The following is a 14,406-nucleotide window of genomic DNA, read 5'->3' as shown; positions in this document are numbered from 1 at the left end:
AATGTCATGCGCTTTTCCCCCATATTTGGAGCTTGCCTCCCTCATGCCTGTATCGTAAAAAGCGTGTTCGCACCAGGCCAAGGGTCTGTTCATTCTGGCCTGTGACCACTGCCTGCAAGCAGTCGGTGCTTATGGCAACAGCACGCAAACGAGAACTCGCTAGCGCGCCAGTGCCAGCCTGCGCGCGTTTTGTGAACTAGTTCGTGTAGCCGTGAACGTTGCGGCCCCAAAAAAGGTGAACTCAATATAGAAAACATCGGCGGAAAACAAAAAAGTTAACTTACAAAAAAAAAAAGCACGTACCCGCGGGGATTCGAACTCCTGACTCGCAAAACATTTGCGGTGAATTCCTAGCGCCCCAGACCGCTAGGCCACGGAGCGGGACGCGAATGCCTTGCTAATATAGGGTATATATTGTACAACCGGTTTACACTTTTATTTAGTTTTGGCATTTCAAGCCGCTTAGGGGACTATTTGTTGTACTGCGATCGTGCAGTAAGCGTCGCCCGAGTTTCCACAGTAGCTCACGTCTAGCAATTGCACTTCGTAGACGGAAAAGCGTTCGCAGATGCGTAGTCGTGCTGCTGACCGCTGTGCTTGTTCGCCCAGCGCAAAAAAGTGCTTCCCGCGCCCTAGTTTTACGCTGTACGGTAAAAATATCAGTTGATTTTATTTCCTTAGTACCTATATTGACTTCGCTGACTCTTCTCCCGCCTTCAAGAGGCCTTATATTTTCCTACTGGCGTACCAGTCAGCGAAGCGTCGCATGTGCAGCGCTTGTGTGAAGCGACCTTGACTTGGAGCTAGATACAGTGTACAAACAAACCAAGTAAAGAAAGGCACATTCTTCCATTCACAAACGTGTCCTGGCTTCGTTTCAACTAAGCGAACAAATTGCGACCAAGCAATTTTTTTCTAACCTCCTTGATTGCGACGACCCGCCGGCGGCCGGCGGACGAGACGCTGGGCCGACTGACTCTGTCGGCCGGGGAGCCGTGCAGTAGCGCAGCCGTGGCGCAGCCAATTGCCAGCTCATCCCCTCCTGACGTCACACGAAAACGCCACAGAAAATGGGCGAGCGTAAAGAGAGGAGGACAGCGTTTTCGAATTAGTTTTTCTACTAAATAAAATCGCGTAAACGCGCCTAAAGTGGTCGAAACATGGCCTGGGGACTCCGGACTACAATTTGCGCTAGTAATCCCGCAATGTTTACATATCGCTTCAGTGTCCCTTTAAAGGTATTTTGCGTAATTACTCCATAATTTGAGTGGTAGAACGACGGAATTTGTTTTGACTTGGCGCACCAACTCGTCAGTTGCGTTTACGTTAAGCTATCATATGCGGACATGCACAAATTAGCGGGGAAAAGAAGAAAGGAATGCCGCTTTTTAGCTGAGACTAAATTTATAATTAGGCCAGCCTTGTTTTAAACCTTACGTTGTTACAGCGGCCAGCTGTATTCCCTATAAAACAGCAACCGCATGATTTCTCGAGAAATATGAGCTTCAAATATAGAACATCAGCAAAAATAAAAAACAGATGGCTTATGAAAACAACTCCTTAACTACAATACTATCATTGCATCATGAAAACGTCGTGCAGTACAAAAGAAACTTTTCAGTGCCTACAATTTCTTAAATATTTTGGTACGCACGCAATGCTTATAAGTGCCTACGACTTGGCGTGAGTTGACGTGGCTCAGCAGTTTTTCGTGCGAATCGTATTTGACACGTCGTTTTATACGCGTATAGCAATCACTATTAAGGTTGTGCACGAATGCGATCTCAACGAAGACCGTTTACGACATTTAATCCCAGGAAAGCGATGCCAAAACACAGGACGAGTAATAAGGCAAGTAGGCGCTTTGGTTTTATTGTATAGAAAAACCATATCCTTCGCATAATTGTCAAAATACAACCTGTTTGATCATAAGAAAAAGCCTGCATGAACAGCAAAAAACGTTGGGTTTAGAGCAGTAAGTATAAATGAGAAGGCCGCCATAAACAAGATATTATTGCGATAAATGTAGTTCTTTCGTGGATGGAACCAGCGTGCAGAGAAAACTGAACAGATGGACGGCCGCTGGTCTAACAACTAAAGTGTAATACCAAGAAGAGTGAATATAAACCCACAACACGCAGCAATGAGCGAAAGAGAATTGACAAATACCAACGTGAGGTGTCAACTAGATAAACATCGGTTGCAATCAAGGCCCACGCAAAGAGGCAGCCTCTTTGGCATGGAGATAAAGACTCGCCAGGCTAACACACTTGTCTACTCTTTCTGCAATTTGGAACGATCCCATAACTTCGCGGGGCATTTGTGGACAGTGCCTAAATAAAATGCCTGTGGCGGAAAAACCCAGTTTGCAGCCGTCACACTTAGTACAGTGTGAACATTTAGTAAAGTAAACTTAGTGCTGTCCTTGTGTCCAACTTCCTCTGTCTTCGTTTAAGTTCACGCTGGTTCCATTCACGAATATGTCTCTCCAACTAGCGCAGCTTGCAAACGCTTATTGCCCTTTCACTGCTCCTTTTTTTCAATGCGCTTTTCTTCCCCGGCGAGACCTGTGCCCTGTCGAGAGGCATAACTTCGCCTTGTAAATATTTCCCGCCCGTTAAATAAACACACTCTCTCTCTCTACGATGGAGTTTTAGTTGTTCAGAAACCTGTTGGGGAGATGACGAAAGCAAAAGAGGGTTTAATGATGTGCATGGGGCATTTTGAACGTAAATTACACATTGGCTACAAAAATGACGGCCGCAATTGGATGTTGTCGTAACGAATGTGCGTCATTGAATGACATCTGTCTGTTTATGCGGCCCTGACTGTGGGTTTTAAAATAGACCAGGCACATCAATACTCGAAGGGCACAAATAATCGTTGTACAGGCTATATATAGCTAACTAAAAAAAAACAACGGGTGACCGACAGGCAGACATAGACAGACAGGCCGAATGATCGCTCGCTCGCTCGCTCACTCACTCACTCACTCACTCACTCACTCACTCACTCACTCACTCACTCACTCACTCACTCACTCACTCACTCACTCACTCGCTCACTCACTCGCTCACTCACTCACTCACTCACTCACTCACTCACTCACTCACTCACTCACTCACTCACTCACTCACTCACTCACTCACTCACTCACTCACTCGCTCGCTCACTCACTCACTCACTCGCTCGCTCACTCACTCGCTCACTCACTCACTCACTCACTCACTCACTCACTCACTCACTCACTCACTCACTCACTCACTCACTCACTCACTCACTCACTCACTCATTTTCGCTCCTTTGGCTGCAGTATTGAAATTAAGAGTACATATCTCCCCTGACGCGAAGAAAAAGGGAATATAATGATGGGAAGGGGGATTTCCGAAATGAAAAACACCCTGGGTGCGCAAATGACGTCCACAATCGTATGTGGTCGTAATGCATGCGCGTCAATGCTTGACCTCCATCTGTTTATACGGCCACTCACCGCGCGCTTAAAAATAAACCAGGCATGTCAATATACAAAGCGCGTCATGGGTCACCTTGTGCGGCGTTATATATAACTACACCAATGAAAGAAGGGGTGGCCTGGCATAAAAAAAGACAGAAACATTAGAATGCGTGCACAGAAATTGCTCTGTGATGAAAGCGCGAGAAATAATGGACGTGAAAATTGTCGCTGCTAGTCGACTGACACAGCACGGCCCGGGGTATTATTAGAAATGCAACACTTGGTACAAAAACACTACTCTAAAACACAAATTTTGAGCGTGATTATGATCATGAAATTGTGTTCCACAAGACTTTCAGATATTCGCGTTAAAACGTTCACGGAAGCAAAACACAAGTTTGATTCGTTCTGCTCAATCCAGATAACACTAATACCAACTTTGTATCGAACTGCGGAGAAATAATCGAGATAATAGAGAAAATAGATAAAGCAGTGGCGACTCCCAGCCACTTTCCGGCAATTTCTGTGTGACGTCACAGAATCTTGTTTGTGCGATTGGTGGCCGACAACAAAAGCCACCGCCAAGAACATGAAGGGGTGATTGTATAGTGGGACAATTTGTTCTGTTTGCTCGTATCACTTGAATGCGATCGTGCTAATCAAGTGGTGTTTATGCATTTATTCCTTGCCCATACTACGTGACTCCTTCCCATATTAGGTCACTTTGGAGGGAAATTTCAAAGTTGTTTCATCATTTCTTCATTTTTGTGGTTCAAAAACACCTTTCGGGGTTTTTTTGCGACGTTGACATCCCACCGCTGACAACCCGTTGCTGCGTACGGGAAGGCGTACCCGAGCCGAGCTCCGTCGCCTCCGACATGCGTGTGGTAGCGTGGTGAAGCGAGCGGCCAGCCAATGTTGCTGCCTCGAAGAAGACCAGAAGCCGAAGCAAACTTGTTTACTGCATGGCGAGAGATGAGCCGAAGCCCGACAAGAACAATGCCCCGACGGGTGAGGTTACAGTACAGGCCAAGAGCAGAGTGACAGCATTGATTCACTGCTCAAACAGAAAAAACTGCAGCGCTTGGGGGGGTCTTATTTATACCTAAGGCGCTAGTGGTCAAACAAGCGTTACCCCTAGATTGTGCACACGACATGAACGGCACAGACACACACAACACTCTTGCCAGAGTTCGTGAGTGGTCGGTAGTAGTGGCGCACGCTGAGTCCGAGAGAGGAGGAAGAGGTCTCCGCAACGGCTTCGGCGTCCTTCGGACAAGTCTATGCGTGCTTGCTTCAGCCGCCACCGAAGTTTGAATCACGCCGGTAGCAAGACGCCAGCGATCCAGACATGTAGTGTCGTGTTTGGATTCGCCGGCTGCAAGCGCGAGTCACCGACAGGGAGGCCTGCTCGAAAGGCGCACGTAGTGGAGGCTTCGCCACACAGCCGAGGAGTGCGGCGCAAAGCCCGAAGCAGAGCGGCAGGCTGATTTGTAACAGGCCGGAATGAAGATGAGTGAGTTATCAAGGGCTACTGCTTTCGAAATAAACAAAATTGTATTAAGTCCGGAGCACTGTAGGGGTCCGGAATGTCCGTTTGGTGTCACTGGGTGTCGCGCAACTCAGATAACGCATACACACACTTAGGGCGATCGGAAAAGAAGAATTTGTTTTTGTCGTGAAGAGCAATTAGGCAAGACAAAATACGGAAGCAGAAAAAATTATTTAGCCAGTTTAAGAGAGAGAAAAAGGAAAGAGAGTGGAAAATGAAAACGAATGCCGTTCCATTCAATGTGAAAGCTGTAGGAAGTGCAGGGCAGTGATTCGCCATAATTGGTGGCGGCGCCGTTTTCTGCTCACTGCTACCCCCCATCACGCTCTTCGCCGCCCTGCTTCACTCCTCTCTTGATGAATATGCAATTAAAATTTCCCGCCTTCGCAATGCTCGCGCGCCCCCTTCCTCAAGCTGCGCCAGCGGGAGTTATGTTCTTTTTGTGCCTTTAATTTCGTAAGCTGGAGCTGTTTTGCGTCATTTTGAACGCGTCATTTGTTTCTTGCGCTGCTGTAACCTTTCTGCGTCATTCTGAACGCGCCACGTTTTCTTGCCCGGCTGGAGCCTTTCTGTGTCATTTGGAACGCGCCATTTTTTTTGTGCGGCCGCTTTTTTCACTTACTATCGTAAAAACCAAGCCAAGGAGCGTTCCTAACTAAATGAACGTGGGGGTGGCCGGTTATCTACACAGATTTCACCTGAAATCTACCTGAAGTTTTCTGTGCACTAAACAACGGGGAGATGTATGACAAGCGCCAGCGGTTTACGAGGTTCGAACGGTTATGACTAATTAAACAGCGTGGTTTTCGAAGCCTCAGCAGCCTCAGCATGGCCCCGCGACGACGGTACAGAAGGCTCTACTTGGGTCCGTTATCTCGCTGCGCCGCCTGATTCTGGCAGTCGCTTCACATCGACCGTTAGCGAGCTATGACGACAAGGCGAGTCCATAAAGAGCTCTGCACTTCAAATAAAAGTCAACCTGGTCCGAATAGTTCAAGCGCGGCAGACGAGCCGTCTCTGCGGCGATTGAGTGGAACGGCCTGACACGCATCCCTGGGGCCTGGGCGGTGGCTCAGTTTCTTTCTGCCCCAGAAAGACAAAAGCGCTGGAAGAGACAATGGCAATCCCAGGCGTCGCAGGCGAGTCCTCAGCAGTCTTCTCCGATGATTGTTATTCCTCGTTTCGTGCCGTATACCGATGTGAGACGCTGGCTAGAATTCAGGAAATTTGAGGGGTTATTGCGTCCGAGTTGATTAAAACAGATAAACAAAAAGAAAACGCAGAAGAATAAACCTTAAACACTGAAAAAGAAAAGCACAACACCGGCAACGATAACGAAAACACAGAAAAACGAAAGCAAAACATAAATAAATAGGAGATAAATAAAGGGTACTTACAACAATAACACAAGGGAAACAATGGCTAATCGGTGCTCCGCACTTCCGACAGCTCTCACTGTGAGTGGAATTGCATAAATGTTTTAGTCTTCATGGCCCCTTTAAGTTATATACACAGAGATCCTATAGTTTAGAAAAAAGAAATCATCCTGAATTAAAATAACCCGCAGCATCTGCTCTGCATCTGCATACGAATAATCTTATATACTGAACCCATTTTTAACGAAAAGGCAAAATTCATGCATTACAGCGAATGTAACTGTCTGTAAGTACTAAGATGCTTGGACAGTACGTGTTTCGCCAAGTCGATTTTAAGTGCGATGCACTTCTTAAGCGACCCTGAACCTGCGTCCACCGGCGATGTCCGCATAGCATACCCACGTGGGGGATTGGCCAGGAATCTCCTCGTCTTCCTTGGCAACGGGGGGAGATGGGGATTGGTCAGGAATCTCCTCTTCTTCCTTGGCAACAGGGGGAGATGGGCGCGCGCTGCCTGGCCGCTGACATGGCACATACCCACGTGGGGGATTGGCCAGGAATCGGGCGTGAGAAGGGCTAATGCACCCGCTTAAAGGAGTACTGACACGAAATTTCAAAGCTGAGATCCGCTCTAGCAATCAAGTACAACGACAACACAAATAGGTGTCTGTGAATAAATGCATCTTTCTTTCTTTGTAGTTGTGTGTGTGTGTGTGTATGTGTGATCTCTCTTTCGCGAACATTACCGAACCGCGCAAATTCAACTCGTGCATTCGCACTTTCAAATTCTTCCCCTCGGGGAAATGCGGGGAATTTTTTTAAAATGTCCCCTTTGGGGTTTTTGTCCTGAAAGTTTGAGTGTAATGCATGAGTTTTTTGAAATGAGCATTACAAGCATCTCGTTTAATTAACGCTTCCTGTGTAATTTCGTCACGACCTCATCAAGTTAAGGAATAGGTATAAAGAGGGTGAAAGAAGTATAAAGAAGGTAGAAAAAGAGGTATAAAGAAGTTTGCGGGGATAACTTGGTCGCAGTTAGCGCAGGACCGGGTAATTGGAGATTAATGGGAGAGGTCTTTGCCCTGCAGTGGGCGTAGATAGGCTGATGATGATGATGATGATGATGATGATGATAAAGAGGGACAGAGAGAGGCAGGGGAGAGAAATCTGGCCTAAAATTATGAGCTGGTGAACAAATTATATCAAATTAAGAAAGAAGAAACGTCTGAAGACCCGCAGAGTGGTGGGCCCGGGTTCCAACAGACGAAATATGACCGACAAATGAAGGGAGGAAGAAAAGAAGACAAAGAAAAGGGCGGAATGTTAACCAGGCTACGGCCCAGTATGCTGTCCTACTTGTGGGAGAACGTAACAATTGGAATTGTGCAAAATATTTAGACGGGGAGAATGATTCAAACAATTTGAACTTCTCACATTTCTCTCTTTTTGGACCGCTGTTGAAATGACCAGCCAAACGTACGGATAAAGATGAAGATAAGTCTTCGGTACGCAATACCGAAAATTTCTTGCCCAAACTATGATGTTGTGTGATGATGTGATGTGAGCAATGTATGACATCCCTGGGAAGTGAGGCACCTCCAGAGTTGCTGGTTTTGTCTAAGCAAGCTAGCGCAGGCTTCTTGGGTCATGGTCGTCCCACTCTCATAAGTGGATGGGGAAGGCAGCTTGCAGACCATTTGACTGTTGGCATCCCTTGAGGGCTGAAGACAAAATTGTGTAGAAAGAATTCAAGACCAATGCAAGATTTGTAAAATATAAGCAGCAGGGACTAAATAACTGCAGAAGAACGGAAAGTTGCGCTAGTTGGTAGGTGTTCATCTTGGTGGAACCAAAAGCGCTCAAAAAACAGGGGCGAAGGTGCTGTCTACGTCTTCCTTTGTCCCTGTTTTTTGAGCGGTTTTGTTTCCACCAAGATAAACTAAATAACTGTAATGAAAGGTGTCACAGGAGCAATAATGCCTAATAAAATTTAGCCCGAGAATTTCAGAAGGAATGGTAATGATGCTACAAAAAGACGTAACCTTTCATTCACTTACTGCCCATGCCGGGAGGTTGTAGCAAACGCGATAAATACACGCCTTGTGCACTTCAATCACTGCAGAAGTAAAACAAATAGATAAAGAAAAACGAAAACATGTAAGCTACGTGAATGCCTGCATCTAAAGTAAGACAACACAATGGGTGAGGGATGGGGTACAAATATAAACTGAAGGAATGGATGAGAAAGATCGCCACCGGCTTGCTTCCAATTTTTCAACTTCTTTTTGGCTACGCAAGAAAAAAGCACGGTATAATGTACCACAGTAAACTTGACCGGAACGTTCTTCAATTAGGCCCTGTAGGAGTCGAAGCACTGAAAATTGCAATAAAATTTTAAACGACCGTGTAGCAGGACATTTATGCGGCTTGTTTTGACACTAAATTTAAAAGCTAACAGGTGCGGACCTATATCGAAACAAGAAACAACGCAGTACGAAACTAAGAGTGGAGGTTTCGGAAGCGTATAAGGGGCAAAATTTAAACACGGCGTGTTTAAAATACACTCAAGGACTGACCCATGCCCTGAATGATGAGAAGAGCAGATGTTGGACGTCAACTTTACGGAAAACGTCCAAGGGGCACTAGGTTTCTACAAAGAAATATTTGACAGCTACCTGCAGCTATGGCTGTATTTTAGCACGTTCAGGATTTAGGTACACGCGCCGCCTAAACCTAATTGCGCCCTCCCCCGGCGCTTCGCTCGTCCGGGGGGCGTAACTGAATGGCGCATAAAACATACGGCCGCTGGAAAAAGTTGAGAGGCAGCAGCGGAAAAAGTTTAGACGCCCTGGGAACCTCGTACGTTAGTCATCCAAGCCTAAAATTTTGCCACAGCGTGCCGCTGGAGCCATGCTACGGATATCCCAGAGTTGTTTGTCCTAGCTGTCTTCGGTATCAAACGGCGGCCGTGTGTTTTATGCGCCAGTCAGTTACGCCCCCCGGACGAGCGAAGCGCCGCGAGAGGGCGCAATCAGGTTTAGGCGGCGCGTGTCCCTAAATCTTGGGCACGATGAATATCAAGTTAAACAACATTTACCCTTGCACAATTATTTGAATAAAACAACTGATGTCAACCTAAAAGGCAGTTTTGACCGCACTTCAAGTGGATGTCAAATTTTCCTACACAGATTCCTACAGGGATAAAACTTTGCTTACGCAGTCAGAAGATTTTTGGACGAAAACCGCAACAGTTCGAATTCATGCCGAAGAGAAGCGCAATAATGAACCTTTCTGTGACGAAGTTTGAAAACACAGAAATAATTTTACACAGTTTTTCTTGAACTATAAAATTAAGATGAAATTGGGGTTCGTAGGAGATTTAAAACAAGGAGACAATTATGTAGGACCACTTAGATATTTTTTGAACGTTTATCAAAACCCTCAGCTAATTCATTAATGTGCAATAGCGCGGGCATGACTCCCAGTTGCCTTTTCGCAAGGCGAAGTTTTAGGTGGACGTCGGGCTAAATTAACCTTCACTGCTCAGCCCAGTCTTTTTCGCACAGTGATGATAGGCTGAAAATGAAATAGTTATATCCGTCACAGCCCATACTATAATGCTGACTAAGGATGGTTGTTGTTACGAAACAGGTGGTCAAGTTTTCTTAAGTTACCAACGGCAACGGCATTGCGCAAAATACTAAGCTTCAAAACGAAGCCGAATAGAAACGCTGAGATTGAAGCAGAATTCCGGGAAAGATTATAATGTGAACCGACTACAGGGCATGCAAAATAAGTCTAAATTTTCAGACCACGGACATAAGCTTCAGACTGAACTGGGAGTTCATTTGCAGACATAGAGTTTCATGCTAATATATACTAGAGACAAATCTAGCGCTAGTGTCTAGAGGAGCCAAGCTTCGGTGAGGGGGCCGTCATGTACAAAGTAGGAGCTTTGTACTTGTCGTTGGGATGACTTGCCAGCAAGCTCAAACTTTGCGTATGTCTGCAAAAAAAAAAAAAAACAATATAATTGTACAAGTTAGTTAAAGTTCGCTTTTAATAAAAAAAACTGGAGTTCCCAAAGAATTAGTTGTCAGGAATTTCTTAGAAGCTTCATGAAAGACAAAAAACCCTTTTTTGTTGACTTTGGCTTCGAAAGCGACAAAAAGGTATGTGGCTAGACACCAAGCAGGAGACTAATGCTGCTAGCTGCTAAGGCGGCGTCCACGGCACATGCAAATGCAGCGACACATTTCCGTCTAGTATATGTATTATTATGAGACTCTATGCACCCAGACGAGTATAATGGCTGGTTGAGTGAAAAAGCCGGAGCACTGGCAATTTTACGGTGCTACAGCCCCAAAAGCTTGTAGCACGGCGAATCGGGATAAGAAAACACAAACTAAAAAGATGACAAACGTAGGTACATTTAAGTTATTCATTCGAAGGAGCCCAATAAAAAAAAGGAGCGTGAGTGCCAATTTGTAGAAACTTGTTATGGGGGGTGCTGTAGGAAATAAAGCGGATAAAGGAAAATAAAGGAAATAATACACTGGCAAATCATAATTGTTAAGTATGGTTTGCACGACAGAGCCTAAAAACCATAGTTTGTGCGTGGAGGAATTACATACCTGTGTTCATGCTCTCTGGGTTTGCGATGAAATCAGCTCTCGTGTAATTTTGCATTGCCGAGCAAAAAGGACCCTGGATATTTATACAGGACTGTTGTATGGTTAAGTTTAATTGGGCCCTGGTGTCCTCAAACGAGGACAAGTCCTAAAAAGGTGTTGCTGGCGCTTTTAACAAGAAAAACGAAACTGAAACCGAACTTGTATTGCTCGCAAAACATCTCCAGTGGCATTGACATCAGTTCTCGCGCCCTCACGTTCGTCAGAGCAGCAGCGAGAAACAACAAAGAAGAAGACGACGAACTGGACGCTGGGCCAAGTAAGTGCGCATTTTGTTATTTTTTTACCCATAAGCCACTATTGCTGTCACGATAAGAATTTAGCACAATGTTTGTAACTCTATATAGAAGATATAATCACCCAAGACATTCTCGGCGAATGCGTATTTCAGTGATCGCGTGCATAAGAGCATTTGTCCTCATTTGAGCACACGAGGGCTCGGTGGTTGCCACGTTTCGCAGGTGATGGTGTGAGGTCTCGTGGCCGTACAGCTGCTTTTGCTTATTTTTCAGGTGCCAGAATGAAACCTCAATTCTTCTACTCAGCAACGAGAGCCCGTAGGCCCCGATTCGTGCCGCTCGAAGACGCGGATGAAATGTTCGCTCAATTGGACAATGGCAACCTATCGGATGTCGGCGATACTGAAGATGAGGAAGACGATGACTTCGTTTTCGTTTCTCCCGATGCAGCCATTGAAAAAGCTTCAGTGCGGCAATCGAAGGCCAGTGGAAGATGTCAGGTATGACCAAACCGGTCACTGGCCTGTTGCGAAAGAACAACAACAGCGCTGCATGCTGGAAGGCTGCAAGGGCAAGCCAAGAATCAAGTGTGAAAAGTGCAATGTCCACCTCTGCCTCATAAATGGGAGAAACTGCTTCAAAGAATTTCATGTCCATCACTGAAGATTACACGCGTTGCTAGAAACTATTTTACTGCACCAAAGTATGTGTATAAAATGGAAAATAAACCGTTACACTAACATTCACTTTTGCCTCGACTGCACCCATTGGGCCCTGATGTCCTCATTTGAGGACATGGTTCTAAACTTTACGTTAAGCTAACCGCGCATATATTTTTAATAAATACCACTGTTTTATTACGAGTGAAGAAAAACAGCGCTAAAAAGACAGGACAAGAATCATGAACCAACCAGCCCAAATGCGTACCTTATCACTGTTTTATGGTGTAAAGAAGCAGAATATCACAGCGAAAAAATTGCAGGTGTGACGAAAAAATTCCAGGGCCAAAAGGGTTAATAATTTGTGTGAAAAATGACGACTGACTTAACATGTAATGAATCAAAATAAACTTTGCCCGCTTTAGCCAAACAGTCAACGAAACTGGATATCTGGAGATGAAATTACTGGCAGAACTCAGTCAGGATCAAAATCCTGGTAGAAGGTTCCTGCAATACTACTCGAACTAAGAATTTGGTCAAGCATTAACGTAAAGCCTTGAGGTCAAGTTACAGTAAAGTAGCAAGGCAGTCGTGCTTGACGCAACTAGAAAGTATTATTGAAAAAAGTTAGAAATTAACAGATAATAACCAACAAAGAAGGTTTTTCCAGATAGAATTAAAAAAAAAAAGCGAATTTTTGGGCACAGCTAGGTACCAGTCTTTCAAAGGTACATTCAAAAAGGAAGTCTGAGGTGACCAGACCCATGCCCAGAAATTAACGACGTTTAAAGTTAAGCGGAAAAGGACCATAGGCTGAGTGTGGAACAGGTGACAGGCCACCATCGGAAGACGCTTCTGAGCAGCAACATCTTAAGCAACTCTGCTGATAAAGCGGAACAGAGGGCACTCTACCGAAACAAAAACTCTTCATGAGATGTAAATCCACCAAGGTGCATTCCGCTGAAAAGGCTTAGTTTAGATATAAAGGGATTTTTGTCGCGGTTCTCCCTACGGCGCACAATGTCATCAGTAATTCTCCAATCTCTCTTACAAAATACGCCCATTATTAAACCGAAGCATTTACCTCTACTGCCTTCATGTGGGAAAGGAAGCCCCGGTGGCCACGGGCGCATTAAGAGAAGTGTGGAAGTGACGTGGCTTTTTCACGCTCTCAGGATGTCACTGTCACCCACGCCATAGCAACGGCGTCAAAGGCATGCCCACCGAGGCCCCACCTCGCTACGCGGTCCAGCCGGCAGCCAATGATCGGCAAGCGCAGATGAAGCAGACGACACTGGAGCGAGCGACGGCGGAATAGGTTGCGCGTGTGCCCCAAATACAAACAAAAGAGAAATTCGTTTGTAAAAATGTGGCTCCAATCCACACTGTGAAGTTGATTGAACTGCGAAGTTGTAAACGACACCCAGAACGATTACCCATGCGATGTCACTTAACTCTCGCACGTGGCACTCACTACAGAGAGAAACCAGAGACAAGTGAAATGTAGTTAACCACACTTTCTATTACTGCACAACAAAATTCATGACTGCCTTATGTTCTTCTTCTTCTGGGTATTCATCTGGCGTCTTTACTTTCCGTGATCTACCCAAGGTAGCCTGGAATGAACTGAATGAGGTGCTACACCGGTCTCCCTTTTTTATACGTGAGCGCGTGGTGACGTCACAATGTGATTTCTATGCTACTGGGTGCTTTTGCACTCGGAGTAGCTTACGCAACCATAATCTTTACCGGTACGGCCAGTCCCCCAAAGTACGGCCAGTCGCCACGAAGATTTGCTTGGATGGTAGAGGTACACTGCATCGCAGTAAAAAGGCATTTGCAGTTTTAGTAGGGGTGTCGTCAGGACCTCTCCTAAGCTTTTCTTTCCCCCATGAGCCCCTGTATGCGCCCCCACGAATGTTTCCAGCGGGCGGGGTGTGCCCGAGCCGGTCTGTGTGTGCGTGGAGAAATCCTGGTAGGGAAGGAGGGCGTGGCCGACCCCAATGTGCGGAAGAGGGCGAAATGAGTACGGCATCGGCACGCAGCGCTGCATTAGAGCCGGGAAGGGGGCGTGCCGCAGCAGCAGTGGAAACGCGAGGGAGGGGGAATGGGTGGCGCTGAACGGGACATAGCCGCTCCCGCCATGAATTACGTTGGCATCGCCGGATCACAAGGCGCAGAAGTTTCGTACACTAATTGGGACTGAGACCGGCCAGTCGTGGTTTGCTTCTTGAATGTGTGTAACCTAATGAAATAAACAGCTTCGCTACGTAATCCGACACCATATTAATGGTTCTCCTGAGCTTCCTTGAGGAGACGGAGCTGGCAAACTTGTGGTAAAAGGACACTACCTTTGGCTAATTAGGAGGAGCTTGGGCGGAGCAATGGCCGGCATATCCAGCCAGGCTAACGCCGCCTGATCCCACAACAACCAC

The 14,406-nt window shown here is 46.0% G+C and overlaps 1 protein-coding gene and 1 long non-coding RNA gene across 2 annotated transcripts in view; both read left to right on the top strand.

Annotated features, from left to right (window-relative positions):
* Positions 1-14,406, top strand: part of LOC144179654 (nephrin-like) — an 81,514-nt gene that overhangs the window by 18,556 nt on the left and 48,552 nt on the right. The window lies entirely within an intron of this gene.
* On the top strand, positions 11,303-12,054 carry LOC144178087 (uncharacterized). Its single transcript, XR_013323940.1, has 2 exons — positions 11,303-11,332; positions 11,586-12,054. It is a non-coding gene; the product is annotated as an uncharacterized LOC144178087 (long non-coding RNA).

Source organism: Haemaphysalis longicornis, unplaced genomic scaffold (assembly GCF_048455015.1).
Source record: "Haemaphysalis longicornis isolate Haplotype H1 unplaced genomic scaffold, Haemaphysalis longicornis Haplotype H1 scaffold_4, whole genome shotgun sequence".
NCBI lineage: Eukaryota > Metazoa > Arthropoda > Arachnida > Ixodida > Ixodidae > Haemaphysalis > Haemaphysalis longicornis.
Note: the sequence above shows the minus strand (reverse complement) of the source record. Positions and strands in the feature narration are given on the sequence as shown.